Below are 14,420 nucleotides of genomic sequence, written 5' to 3'. Positions count from 1 at the left end.
ATCAGGTCTTAATTAAATCTTGGGAGCAGTAGATGTCTCATGAATTCATTTCATGAAATGAAAGAAATTTAATATAAATGCAGTACAATACATAAGTAAAAGACTAAACAATTGTACTAGAACTAATGGAATAGATCTTAAATTAGTTGCATGTAGTTTTTTTTTGGGATCCTGCAGCTGACAAGGACTATAGGTAAAGCTTTAGCTTGTGAATACCTGGCCCATGAAAGAAGGTAGGAACTAAAGCTAAAGGTCTTTCAGGTAAATGAATTAAATGTAAAAATGCCAAAAGGCTGTTGGTGGAAACTAAAACACTCCTCATGTTCACAAAAGTGGCCCAGTTGTTTCTGCATCTAACAAAACCTTTCCAAAGTAAGTGCCACAAAAACTGAGGCACCCTATCTGGATTATCCAGTACCAGCAACCTGGAAAGGACTTGATACTTACCTTGGGAAAACTGGCTGTCCTGAGATTTTCCCCAAAAAGTGAAGTATGGAGCCTAAGCAAGTCACCACATTGCTGGGCACAGTCCTGCAAACTTTGTCTCTGAGGTCGTGGCAGAAACTGCAAGCTGTGTCCTGAGGAGGAAGCCCCCACAGCAGCCCCAGCAGGGTGGCCCTGTAGCAGCATCTGGTGGCACATACAGCTGGAGCCCTGGCTCTGCCCCTCTGCCACTTCCTGTTGTGAAGCATGGCTGAAGAATTGGGTGAAAACATGGGAAGAGTCGTCCCATGTCTGTGACTTCAGGGCTGGACTCCCAGCAGGTCTCTCCAGAATCCATCCGTTTTGAGAATTGTAAGGCTTACAGAAAATGAGGCAGTCAGTGCAGATGCAGGGTCCTGAGAACTTATTTTCTATGGAAAAAATGTGGGTTTGACAATGTCTTGCTGTCAACTCAAATTTGTCCAAACCTGAACTCCAGAGCTGGCATATTTCCTGGGAATTGTAGAGTACTTTTTGACTAGTTTCCCTTACAGCTATAACCATGATTTTTAATATTTTTCTGCATAATTTTTCTGTCCTTCTTCACTTTTCCAGCTCAGCATGCTATTTTTTTTTCCCCCAGAACTGAAGTCTCTTTAGAATAGAGTCCCCTTTGACCAAGTATAGAGAGGAATATTTCCAGGAGACAAAAAACCAGTACGAGAGTAAAATATCCTTAAGAGCTCCTTAACACACAGAGAATAAAACCCACATTTCTTTATAGGGATTTTTGTTTCTGGACTAGGAGGTGAGAAGATGGGGAAAGTCATTCATCCGCCCTGTTATAGACTTGCCTTCCACATGGGACCTCTCTGTTTTCAGCCGGCTGAAGGTTTTGCACACATTCCTTTAACATGCACAGTTAGGGTATGTCTAAATCCTGTGATGCACACAAGTCACCTCTTGAGCAGGAGGGGTTTTATCCAATGTCAGTTGATGGAATCCTTGCCACTGATTCCTAAGAAGTTTAGATCAGTCCTTAGGTAGGCACAAATACCAGCTGTAATATTTTTAAGAGTGTGCCTCAGGTTGGTTATGGAGAAAAAAGGGTAACATGAGTTGTCACATAGAATGCTTTCCAATTCGTTGAGTTACCAGCCAGCTTCTGAAATTTCTCACGCTTAATCTAACAGGGAGTGTGCCTGAGCAAAGGAAGCTGTAAGCACCAAGAAAGGAGTGAAGGCAAGGTTTAAACACAGACAAGCTGCTTTGCAGTTACTAATGTGTTTTCCCTAATAAAATGATGTAGCTGCCAGCATTTCATATTTTTCTCACACAAGCACTACCCACATGGGGAGATGCAGAGATGCCCCATGTCCCTTCAGATAAACCATGCACATTTGGTAGCAATTGAACTGCAGAGAGGGAGGGGTTTCTGCTGGCTTTTGCTGATATCGTCTGGTTTATATTAGGTTGGAATTTCTGAGATTGGGAATGCATTACTCTAACAAACAGTGGTTGCTATAGAAAATGTAGGATAATCTGAGCTATCCTACATATACAAAATAGGTCTGAACACTGACAGCTTCCTGGAACTGGAGTGTTGGGTCACTTGTATTGTTATACTCGTGATTTCTTGTCTTGCATTTGTCGCATTTACTCTTGCCATTGTAATAATTATGTGTTGTCCTCAGGAATCTGTGTGGGCTGTCACCAGTATGCCATTTTGTATTTTCCATCTTCAGTTCCATCTAGGATAAGATGATGCTTGGGAGCAGCCAGAATAGATTGACAAGAGCAAACTGTGCCTGAAAAATCTGCAGGCTTGCTTAGGATGAAATAAGTGGTTCTGTGGACTAGTAGAGAAGTGGATGTCTCCTATCCTGACTTTAATAGAAGTCCCCTTGATAGAAGGGGAAAAAAAATCTGCAATGTGAAATTAGCGTACCTGAATATTTGAAATCTAGTTTGTTCAGAAAATAATACGGAGAATTCTGGAGTGTTAATCTGCAGTCTCTGTTATTGTCTGCAGTACCTATTAATACTCCAGTTTTCCCCAACATTTACTTGGATGTCAGGTGGCAGAAGGGTCTTGCTGGGGGAAGGCAGTGTGGCCACCCTGCTTCCAGTTCTTCCTGTGCCATGGAGATTGCCCATAAGTGTGTGGTACTTGCAGCTTCCTGATGTAGCAGACAACAGAGACCAGAGACCAGCAGATTTGAGGGGTTTGGCTTTCAGCACTTTTCAAGTTCCATATCTCAACAGCTTGTGCTGCATGCCGAGTGCATTCACAAGGTTTTGTAATAAATTTGATAATATTGTCTTTTGAAGGAATCTGTGTCACTGAGCCAGCACACACTGATTGCACACACAGCAGTGCTCTGTATTTTCCTAACTCTGTGATATAATGACAGAAGCGGGGGGAGAAAGCCAGACATAGAAGTATAAAGAAACCAGAGAGCCCAGACTCAGGGCACTTGCTAATGATACTGTGCAGAAAAACTGAAAATATGTTAGTACAGATAGAGCCTGGGAGTATACAGCATTTGAATTTTGATCAGCTTTTCATACATGCAGCTCTCAAAGTAGCAAGCATATTTATGAGGTTCAGACTAGATTTACTGTCACAGACATTGTTTCATGGTGGTGTGGTTTAACCCCAGCTGGCAACTAAGGACCATGCAGCCACTTGCTCATGCACCAGGGGGATGAGGAAGAGAATAGGAAAAAAGGTAAAACCTGTGGGTTGAGATAGAAACAATTTAAAAATTGAAATAAAATAATCATAATGGAAATGGAGGGAACAAAACCAGAAATAAAAAAAAATGCAAGAAAGGCAGGTAATAAAGGATGAAATTGCTCAAAACCCACTGAGCAGTGTTCAACCCATCCTTGAGCAATGACTGGCATGTCTCCAACAACTGTCCCAGTTTATATACTGTTCATGATGCTCTGGAATGGAATATCCCTTTGGCCAGTTCAGCTCATCTGTCCTGGCTCTGCTGCCTCCCAGCTTCTTGAGTACCTCTTCACTGGCAAAGCAGGGAAAACTGTGAAGTCCTTGACTGGGGGTCAGCACCAAGTAGTGCCAACTAAAAAATAAAGAAAGGTATGTTATCAACGTTCACCTGCTGAATCCAAAACACAGCACTGTACCAGCTACTAGGAAGAAATTCAACTCTGTCCCAGCCAAACCCAGGACAGATTGGCACACTCCATCCCTTCCCTATACTAGTATGCGAAATCAGCTTACTCTAAGCCTCCAAGCAGGGCTCAGAGACTCTAAGCCCAGTTTTTCCATGCTCTGTGCACCCAAAGGCAACTGAAACTGTCACTAAAAGGAGTAGGATGTTTGAAGTGGAGGTGGTGACGCTGTGCTTCCACTAACATCTGGTCATTAATTTCAGCTTTGGGGACTTCCAAAATGTTGGCAAACACAGCTCCAGCTGGCCTGGGGCCTGTGGCTTCTCCATCAGCAGGTAAATAGGCCAGATGGTCTCTAATTTTACCACTGTTTCTAGTATGGATGATGAGCCTTGGTCCCTACAGGGCACTGTGCCTTCTAAACGCTGAATGCTTTTATTCACCTTCTGACCACATAGAAACAATATAATTATTAGAAGAGTAGTAAAATTTTTAGAGCACTGGCTACCAAGAAAGTCTGAATGTGAGAGGCTGAGAAAAAGCAGCAATGATCACCTAGCTTTCCTCTTTCCATTTCAGAATGGCAAAGTCGAGAAATCCTTTTTGAACAGCTGCACTTCCATTTGTGTTTGCTATAAAACAAAACTGTTTCACTTGTAGGAAGAAACTGGGGGAAACTGTTTTGTCTTTGCCATTTCTGTTCCCTTCAGCAAACAACAAGGGACAAAAAAAAAAAAAAAATTAGACACAGAATCAAATGAAAAAATCCTCCAAATCTCATCAAGCCTTCTCTAGAGCTGTAGAGCTAAGATGTGCATTAGAAAGCTGAAAGAATCCCAATTTAAGTGTTTTATCTTCAGTACTTACTGGAGGGAGTTTTTGACATAGCTGCATGCAGCATAAAAACTTGTAACAGGGTGGGAGGATGAGATTTTGGAGAATCTGGAGCTGGAACCTAAGGCAATATTCAGCCAGTGATTATGCAATTGTTGCGTAATATGGAGAGTGCTTGCATGAATAATCCTGTTAACATCAGAGTTTCACAATCAAGCAATTGAACACTGCACTGTTTAAAATCATCTGCATTTATCATGGAAAAGTCAAAAAAATCGCCATCGTAAGAATAGTGGTCTCATAAATATAGACTTTCTCAGTGGGGATGGAGTGTAACAATGTCAGAGGAAAGAATAGAGGAAAACATTTTCTCAGTTTACATATAGCAGGAAGGATTGGGTTCAAGGGTTTCGCATGAGAAACAGAAAAAGCATAGACGATTATTATGGATTGTCATTAATTTATTTCTTATGCCTGAGAAGCACTTCGAACGGTAGGATTGACAAAACTGAAAGGAAAAGAGGAGAAATGCCCTAGCCACATGAACAATGAACAGTTTTTTTATTTGTATCTAGCAAGTGCCAGAGCTAGCATCGGCGGAAGGCTTGGTTCCCAAACACTGGAGGATTCTTTGCGCTACCGCGGCGGAGCCGCTGCCGCAGGTGCCGCCGCTCTCCTGCCCCGCCCGCGCAGCGAGGCCGGCTGCTCCGCAGGGCTCTCCGCGCCGCGGGGCCGGGGCTGCGCTCGGCAAAGGGCGAGCGGCGAATGTACTGGCAGCTCCGCGGCTGGAAAAGCCGCAGCATCCCTGCAAGCTGTCTCCGCGTTCCCAGCGGGGGAACACACACGCTGAGCCTGTGCTCATGCCAAGGGCGGGCCCGGCTCGGGCTGCGTGCTGCCTCTGCGAGAGCCGTGTGCCGCCTCCTGCGCCTCTGCCAGCTACCGAGCGGCCCCAAACCCCTGCGCAAACACACAGGCGGCGGCACAGCTGCTGCCAGCAAGGCTGGGGAAAACAAGTCATTAAATAGCTGAAAGATGAAGTTTAAGCGAGATGCCAAAGCAGAAGTAAACCTCCGTTAGGCTGCGTTTTTTTGTTTGGTTGTTTTGGGTTGGTTTTTTTCCAGAAGGTTGAAGGCTGTGGAAAATGTGTGGGTCTATAGAGATGCATCTCTAGGTATCAGGGACAAGGCAGGATGACAGCTGAAATTTAACCCGAGCTCACGTCGCCAGGAAGAATTGGAATGTTTAGGTGCTGATGGCTGAAGAATGTGTACAGTCATCTGCGCAAAAAAACCTGAGAAAATCTGTAGCTGATGGAAGAAAGTAATCTGCTTTTATCTCATGCCACACCATTTGAAAAAGCAAATCCAGTGCCCTAAATGCCAATAGCTGCAGAACACTGGAGCCTTTCAAAGCTAGTGTGCTTCTAGGTAGATCTATTCATTAGCTTTGTTAAGGTTTTCATATGCCAGAAAGTACAACCATTTTCAGACCAAATAGAATTGGTGTAAGATAAATAATATTTTTATGGTTGTTCTTCTGCACAATCCATGTCAGGAGGAAAACTGTGAGGCAATCTTCCCTATTCTGGTTTCTCCCATACTCTGTATAAAAATGGTCATCTAGTATACGTCCACGCTTGTTGATTTCTTGGATATATGTGTAATACCTTTGGACTTTGTAATAATCTTAAAGTTTTATTTCTATGGGAAAATACATCTGGAGAATGTACTGAAGGCATAGTTCTTTTCTCTTTGTTAGCCAGCATGCTATTTTGGTGCTTTCCAGAGTGCAAATAATGTTCCCAAAGTGTTCTAGGAAATGAATTGCAAAGACCTACTAAAGGTATACCCCTTTGCTTTAAAAACTCTATTTTAGAGTATGGTAGTTTGCATTTTCATTTTTGGGGAACTAATGAATAATTGGTATGAACAGGAAGATCTCCACTAACATCAGTGCAGCTGCATTCATTTAGATCAGTTGAGGATCTGAGGATCTGATTCACTGTATGACAAAATGTCTCAACTAATATAATTAGCTAAAGCTGCAATCAAAGCCCAGCAGGGATGTGGGTTGTTGCAGCAATGTGAAATAGAAAAAAAAAAAAAAAGGCACAGCTGAAAGTTTCCAGTATACCAATATATATGAGCATGTTCAGCTACAACTACTGTTCCATTTTTTTGTGTTTATGGATGTGATTAGTTGGGATACCATGTCAGGATGAGAGGAGGCAGCTAGCTGAAGTGGGAGAGTTTGCCTCGTAATTACGAAAACTACTTTTTCCCTTGCCTTCATTCAAGTATTGAACAATGTAGATCTGTGTCTGCTGGCTGAGCAGCAGAAAGAGCTTCTACCAAGGCTTATATTGTCCATCTTCTTATTTACTCCTTGCAAGGCTCTGTGTTTGGCTCACCATAGGCACGTGGCTGTCTTCTGTGCTTCAGTCCCCACACCTGCCTGCCCAGATCTCTGAGGCTGAGCTTGCTCTCACCCTGTGCTCCCTGCAGGGATTAGTACTCAAGTAGCTGATGGTGTCTGTCCTCTCCAGCAGTACCAAGTAGTCACTGCAGTAATCACCAGAAATAAACACTTACTGGAATAACCCAAATGTACAAACTATTAAGAAGTGCAAGCTTGACAAGGACAAAAGTGTCCAACATAGCCTTTGACTCAGTTTAATAAAGTGGACCTCTGCCTCCTATGGTCATTTTTTCCCAGGCTACTGAAATATCCAGGAGTCTCAGCCCTTTTTTTGGCTTCTGGTCTAAGCAGGAAGACAGGAGAGAAGCATGAAATTCTTTATCACTGCCACTGTAAACAGTTTGAGCACTTGTTGTGGAAATGCATTTCTATGGGGGGTAAGGCTGTAATACCTTGTACCTTGTCAGCAGAAACACTGCAGTGCCACATGCTCCCACTAACAGGAGCATTATATTTTTAAACATCCAGCCCTTAAGAGAGAATACAGTCCTTTTTTTTTTTCAGTGGTGTGGTGGGCACAAAGAGAAAGGTGCTTTTGGTAATATGTGTACATAAAATACAAACCACCATTCAAAACAATGTGTTGCATCTTTGTGCCAGGGGACCCTCACCAAAACCTCACAGTATCATTTCATGTCAATGCCAAAAGGGACAGGTGAAGAGATAAATAACGAATGACTGTTTCTTTTTGGTGTTCATTCCTGCTCTAGCAACAGAAAGGAGCTGTGCAATAAGAGAAACCCCAGAACAGAGGAATGAAAAGCCAGAACCCACAGTGCCATGAGGCAGGAGGCAAATTCTACTGACAGAGTGCAGGTCCTCCTCTCTTCTTCCAGGGGTCAGATTTCCTGATAATTGATAGAAATCCATAGCTAATGACAATAATGGTGCATAGGAAAAGCTACCTTCCTTAAGCTGAACTTTAGTAACTAGGAAACTGAAAATAAAAATATCAGAGCTAGGAATTTCAAGAAAGAGTATACCTTGAAATACCATCATAAAAATTCCTTCTTGCAGTAAATTTCTGTCCTAGGAATTCTGGTTGTAAGAAGTGTCTTAATTTCTCTGTAAGTCTGTAAGACCACTACATTATTAGTAGTAGTATTTCTAACATTTTTTCCTTACTTATTCTCAGGTTCTCTTTGTTCACAATGCATTAATTCTTTAATACCCAGGCTTCATAGAAAGTAAAATTTGCTAATTTCTTCTCAGTTTCACATTTATTATTATTTTTGAGGATACTTATTGATTTTTCAGGTATCACAGAGTTTAGGTAAAAATATTAATGGCTAATAGATCTATGTAGAGCAAAAGGCAGTACAAAGGTAGTAAATGGTGGTGTACATTGCTCAGAACTAGCTCTAGTATGTTCACTAGGCTATTAAGAAAGAGAATCTGACACATTGGAAGTTACAGGGTTACTGTTGTACTGTTTTCACACTGCAGTGCTTTAGAACTGTGTGGCTGTTTTCTATTCATCACTTACTTGCAGCCTGGCTGGAACTGGAGTTTCTGCTACTGACTTGCTCAAAAGAATGTGCATTTGGTCAGGTTTTTGTAAAATGAAGCAGTAGCTGTTGCAATTAGTGCTGTCTGCTAACATCAGCTGACAGGAAGTTTTTCAGATTAGGTTTTTGGTTTCATAATTTTAGTAGCAACTTAGTGACAGTAAAAAAAAACTATCTGAATAAACTGCACTGAATTGCAGCTTAGAATTTAGTAAAAATTAATTCCTTATGGCTAAGTTGTGTAAAATATGGATTGTTTATAATATTTTTTTTAAAATCAAATTTTAGTTCTTTACAGTGTCCCACTCCATAAAAGACATTTTTCTTTCCTTCAAACTGCAAATAGTGACACTTAAAGACCTATGTAATGATAGTTTTATTTTTTAAGGGTCTGAACAATATGCTTGGAGAACAAACTTCTGCACATGTGCATCAGATTTTCTGGGGTTTTTTTAAAGCATTTTGGTAAGCAAATACCTCACTTCCTGTCTGCGAGCTCATCAGAGCACACTCTTGTGCATGTACAGTCCAGAGTCCAGAAAAACAGGACTGCTTGTGTTAGAGACAAATTAAGCATATGCATTTTTCTACCAAATATCTGATGGCATTAGCTAGGCTGCTTAAAAATATTTTTTAAATTTCCAAATTAAAGGGGAAAAATGATTGCAAATTATTGAAATACTTTATGCAGATTGTTCATCAGCTATCTGTTGGTCTGCCTAGGATTTTATCTTTCTACCTATTAACTTGGATTTGAAAAAAGGCTTAATCTTATGTTTGGATGTTGAAACTTTTTTGAGGTGTTAGCTGACAAAGAGCAGCAAAGACAAATGCTAATAAAAACAAAAGCTGGCAAAATAAGGGAAAGTTTCCCAATCTAAGTTGTATTGTTGATGTAACCGAGTTTCCTGCTTCAAAGAAAAGCAAACAGTCTCCAGTTGTATCCCTCTGAGATGCAATCCACTATTGAGAAATTTTTGCATTCCAGACATACTTTGGGTCTAAGTCTGAAAACATCTGCAAAGAACAGATGTCTTTAGGTGACTATACCTGTATTATAGGTCAGGGAATTTAGGAACTTTTTGAAAGAAAATAGTTGTCTTGAGACACTAATATGGTCTTCAGTGCAAGCATCTGTCTTGGAAGTCCCAGTGGCTTTTGGGTTCTCTATCAACAAACTAAGAATAGGATTGAGAAGTGCTATAGTGTGATTCATATCACTATTGACTACAGAAAATTGAAGAGATAAAGCCTCACTGAGGTTTGGTGACTCCTTTCCTGGTTTACCTTTGCACAGTATTTGCCCCAGAAACAGAGATCACTGAACATTTGAGATTGGCAGGGACCTTCTGAGATCCAGTTTTTGGTCCAGCCCCCCAGTTTGAGCAGGGTCACCTAATTACAGCAGACTGCCACAGCAGGGACTGCGACCAGTCAGGTTTTGAGCATCTCCAGGGATGAAGACTCTGCAGCCTCTCTAGACAACCTGTTTTATACTCAAGTTGTGATTTTGGGTTTTTTATTGAGATGGAAATTCATGTCTCAAGTTGTGCCCATTGCCTCTTGTGTCTCTGAGCACCACTGACAGCTGACTATCAGTCATTGACTATCAGCTCACATTATGCAAAAATAACAGTTTCCTCACTGGAAATGTATTTCCCATTACAACTCCAACAGCTATGAACTGGCTCAAGAAAGACAGGCAACAAGATCAGTTTTCCTGGTGATCAGTTTTCCCTGCTGACATTTGGTGAACCAGACATTGCAGAAAGATCTGTAAATCTAAAGCAGGAAATCTGTCATTTTAAGAGTAACTGTATTTGTGTAGAACCCAAAGTGTTTTCCAGATAAAATGAGGTAATGTAAAACTGTGGTCATGCCCAAAGCCAAGGAGCAGCTGACTAGAGCTGAGAACAGATTTTGCATTAGACCTCCAACCCAAACAGGCCCAGGATCAAGGGCTGTTGTGTTTTGTGTAGTTTCAGCAATCCTAGTGGAAACATTGCAGACGTGAGCCTTCACTTAGGTACTTGAGTTTGTGGTTTTTGCCCTTTCCCTTTGGCCAGGTTAGGATTTTCTTCAAGCAATGTAAATCTGTCTGAGCCTACACGGTCTCTGCATGAGTTTTGAACAAATTCCACACTCCACCATGAACATTGAGCTCTTCGTACTCTGGTTGGAATTCTGTGATGGAATACTGAAAGCCAGAGACAGAAAACTCATAGTGCTGAATTCATGACTAATACTGAAATCAAGTTAAAGACAAGCTCTTACCTTGGAAAACAGATTTTTATGGGAAGACATTGCTCCTCAACAAGATTGAACATTAGGGTCAGGTCTTTGCTTGCTTTGCGGTGCTGAGCAGGCTCATGTGATGGCAGACTGGAATATGACAAAAGGGCAAGAGCCTCCCAGTTCTGGAAACCACTTTTACTATTTCATGGTGGAGATATTCCCTCATAAAGAGGGTGTAAACACAGTCAAACTTTCTGTATTTCTGAGGGAAAGATGAGTGAAAGAACTATAGCATTTCAACTGCTTTTCTAAAGAGTCACTATTTTGGGCTGTCTTCCTCTCTTCTTAAAACCCAAGCTCTCTGATCAGAATCCTGTGCAGAACTTGCATGCCAGATGAGCTGTGTGAAGTTGGCAGTGCTGACCCAAGAGTGTGGAGAAGGGCAGTGCAGCACACGCAGGTGAGACACTGCTTGGAGCCAGCTCACCTGCAACGAGCAGCCCAAGGCCAGGCCACAGCAGGGCAGGCAGGGCTCGGTTGGTCCTTGCAGGGCTTCCTCAGGCAGCTGCTTGTCTCCAGGATGTGTGTACTGCAAAGCTCACTTGGAAGAGAGCAGCAGGGTATATTTGTATTAGAAAGGTAAGATTTGATGTGATCAAGCTACCAAACAAAAATTGAATTGTGGGTAAATAGTAATAATGTATATAACATTGAGAAACAGATCAAGAAAAAAATAGCCAAGTGCCTACATGAATGCCGAGATGAATTTCCACTAGAATAATAATTTTAAAGGCATCTATTCTCCTTACAGTCATAAGTTAATCACATAATATATTTATGAAAGGCATTATGAACATGGAAAATAGCTTTAGTTTTGCAGACTGTCAAACAAACTGATAAACCATGCCAGTAAGTTCATGAAGCCTGTCTTACTTAAAATGCTGTTTCATTGACATATGGCTACTCATTGTTACCTTCACCTAAAAACCCCAATTCTGGATGTATAATCACCTCTTATTTATTAAGCACTGCAACTGTTTGCAGATTCTGGTAGGCACAATGAGAGTCTATTTACTGTAGCATGTCTTTGTGAACAATAGTTGAAGAACTGCTAGTGCAGCTATTTATCAAACAGCATTAAGTTAAAAATTTTGAGACCAGAGGAAAGATAATATTTATGTTTGTTTAGGTTTGTTACCATAGTACTTAGATTAGTTACCATGGGAATGGAAACAGATTGGTAAATTACCATCATCCACTAGTATCAGTACTATAGGGGTTTTGTTTTTAAAAGCCTCCAACCTCAGCTTCATTGATTTGCTCAGAACCTTTTTTTCCTTGTTTAACTTCCTCTTGATGTTGAAAAGGAGCAAGGAAAAAATCCCTGATAGAATCTATTATTTGCAGTTGTATCTGGATGAAAAGATAGAAGGTGACTATAAGATAAAAAGGAAAAAGGCTCACAGTGATTGATCCAGGCAAAAGAAAATGGAAATTTAGACCAAGTAACATTCACCATCTCGGTTGTTCAGGGTGAGGGGTGTGACTGGCATATTCCTTAAGGACAAGGCCTTCCTGCTCTTTTGTTGTCTCACACATGCCCACAAACATGTTCAATAGGGCAAGTTCTGTTCTAAGCCAGTTTTCCATATGCAGACTGCCTATCCTGCACTTAGTGCAGAATTGCAGTGGGATTGTGACAATTCAGGCTTCAGAGAAGGATGACCACAAATGCTACAGATGCACTATAAAATGTAAACATGTCCAGCACAATGAAATTCAGGACATTACCAAAATTAAAAATATGAGGCCTGATAAATGTGCATTGCACTGTCTTGGTGTTTCTTCATTGTTACAAGATACAAAAGAAAATATTATTTACATTTATTTTGGTTCCCAGTGGTTCCAAATAAATCAGTTACTTAACTGATTTCAAGCCTACTTGGGGGTGACCGGGGTGAGAAATGTTCTTCTAAATTTGTAGCTTTTGAAAGCCTGTGACTGTCTAAAAATCTCAACTATTTTTATTCAACAATACGCACCCAAACCACCCAAGTAATTCTGGGAGGGAATGTCTTCTAACAGGCTCCAAGGAGGGAGAAAAGAGAGGATTTCATAATTACATTATAGACTATTTATATTATTACCCATGAGGGTATAGGATATTTCTCTTATGAGTTTTAGTACAGTCCAGAGCCATGAATGTCCAGCTGGGAACAGTCATAACCAGATTAAATTGTGTTCAATGTATTTGGTAATTGGTTGTGGGGTTTTGGGTTTGTTTTGTTGGTTTGTTTTTTCTGGATGTTTTGTAACTCTTTGGTATAAACTTCAAACCTTTTTAGTGCTCCACATAGGTTTGCAGAACTGCCAGCTTTAGAGACCTTTATCAAGAGCCAGTGGTACTTAAACTAAAACAATGCCCTCCAGAAAGGCTCCTCCAGCACTGCCAGCACCCCCAGCCCTTGCTTTACAGTAGGACCTCACTTCTCCTGCAGGGCTGGCTGCTAATTCCACACATGCTGTGCCTAATCCTGGGGACAGGAAACAAGTCCAGTGCTGAGAATCAGGCCCACGTTCTTTACTGCCTCAACCAGAGAGAGAAAAACTCAAAAACATGTTGTAATTTATGCCTAAATTCTCTAATATCACATAAAAGTAAAGTTTCAAATTCATTATTTGAGAACGAATGTGATTTTTTTTAATTTTTATTTTTAAGCATCTTGGTCTAATTTGGGATTTTTGACTGCATCAGTTTAACCATGTATTGAAATTTTATGAAAAAGCCATCATGGTTTTCCCAAGGTACACTCAGCAATAAAACTGTTAATTTTATTCCACTCAAAATGGGCTTATTGAAGAAAGTTAATTGCTGCTTCACAGTTTTTATCTATTCAAAGTAGAATTATGGGTCTGCATGATATCAAACAAAACTGAGCAAACATCAGAGCTTGTGCTGCAATGAAAACAATCCTGGGGAGAGCACCATTCCAATCCTTGTGCTTGATTCCAGTGGTCTCCAGCAGTGTTTGGGAGGGTTACCTGGTGACCAGCTGCACAAACACTGTACCTGGCCCTTCCCAGCAAAGCTCGGCCTTTGCAAAGCCTTCTGTGTAAATAAACATCACAAATAAATACCAGAGCAGGGACTATCCCAATTAAACAGCTGTAAAAATAAAAAATAAAAATTAAAAAGGTTTGCCTTATGACCAAGCTGTGAAACCACAAAGAAAGCATCTGCAAGCAGCAGTTAGAACAAATAATACTTTCCATTTAGCTGTACAGGCAGAGTCACTTGCAGGCCAGTCTCTAGGATGCTGGTTTATACATTTCATAGCTACTGGCAAAAAAAGTAAAGTCAAGCTGTCTTTTGGGCTCACTTATAAACAGACTATCTAAAGCATCATTGAGAATATTTATCTTTGTGGTAAGAAACCTAATTAATTAGTTTAGAACCATAACAGATTGTGAGGTGAAACCATGATGTATATTCCTCTTTAAATTCCAAGCATTGCATTCTACTGGAGGCAGGGTTGTCTTTTTAATTAATGCAGTGAGTGTACAAATAACATGCTAGAGGTGAGTTTTATGTAGCCCCATGTCTTCTTGTTTTCCAGACTAGCCTTAGCTCTGGCAGTACACTTTCAGAGATCTTTCCAATGAACTTTAAGGTCTATTGACCTCTGTTTTATAGTCTGCCTCTCTACCCGATACTTCCCTTTCCTTTCAGCAGAAGGAATTTAGTGCTTGTACTTTAACTCTTTAATAGGAAGTTCAGGGCCTTAGCTGAAAGTGCTG

The 14,420-nt window shown here is 40.9% G+C and overlaps 1 long non-coding RNA gene across 1 annotated transcript in view; it reads left to right on the top strand.

Annotated features, from left to right (window-relative positions):
* The window catches only part of LOC119702852, a 286,047-nt gene that overhangs the window by 181,605 nt on the left and 90,022 nt on the right, over positions 1–14,420 (top strand). The gene's annotated exons all lie outside the window — the stretch shown is intronic.

This window comes from Motacilla alba, chromosome 6 (genome assembly GCF_015832195.1).
Source record: "Motacilla alba alba isolate MOTALB_02 chromosome 6, Motacilla_alba_V1.0_pri, whole genome shotgun sequence".
Classification (NCBI taxonomy): Eukaryota; Metazoa; Chordata; class Aves; order Passeriformes; family Motacillidae; genus Motacilla; species Motacilla alba.
The sequence above is the reverse complement of the archived record's forward strand: the minus strand, read 5'-3'. Positions and strand labels throughout refer to the sequence as shown.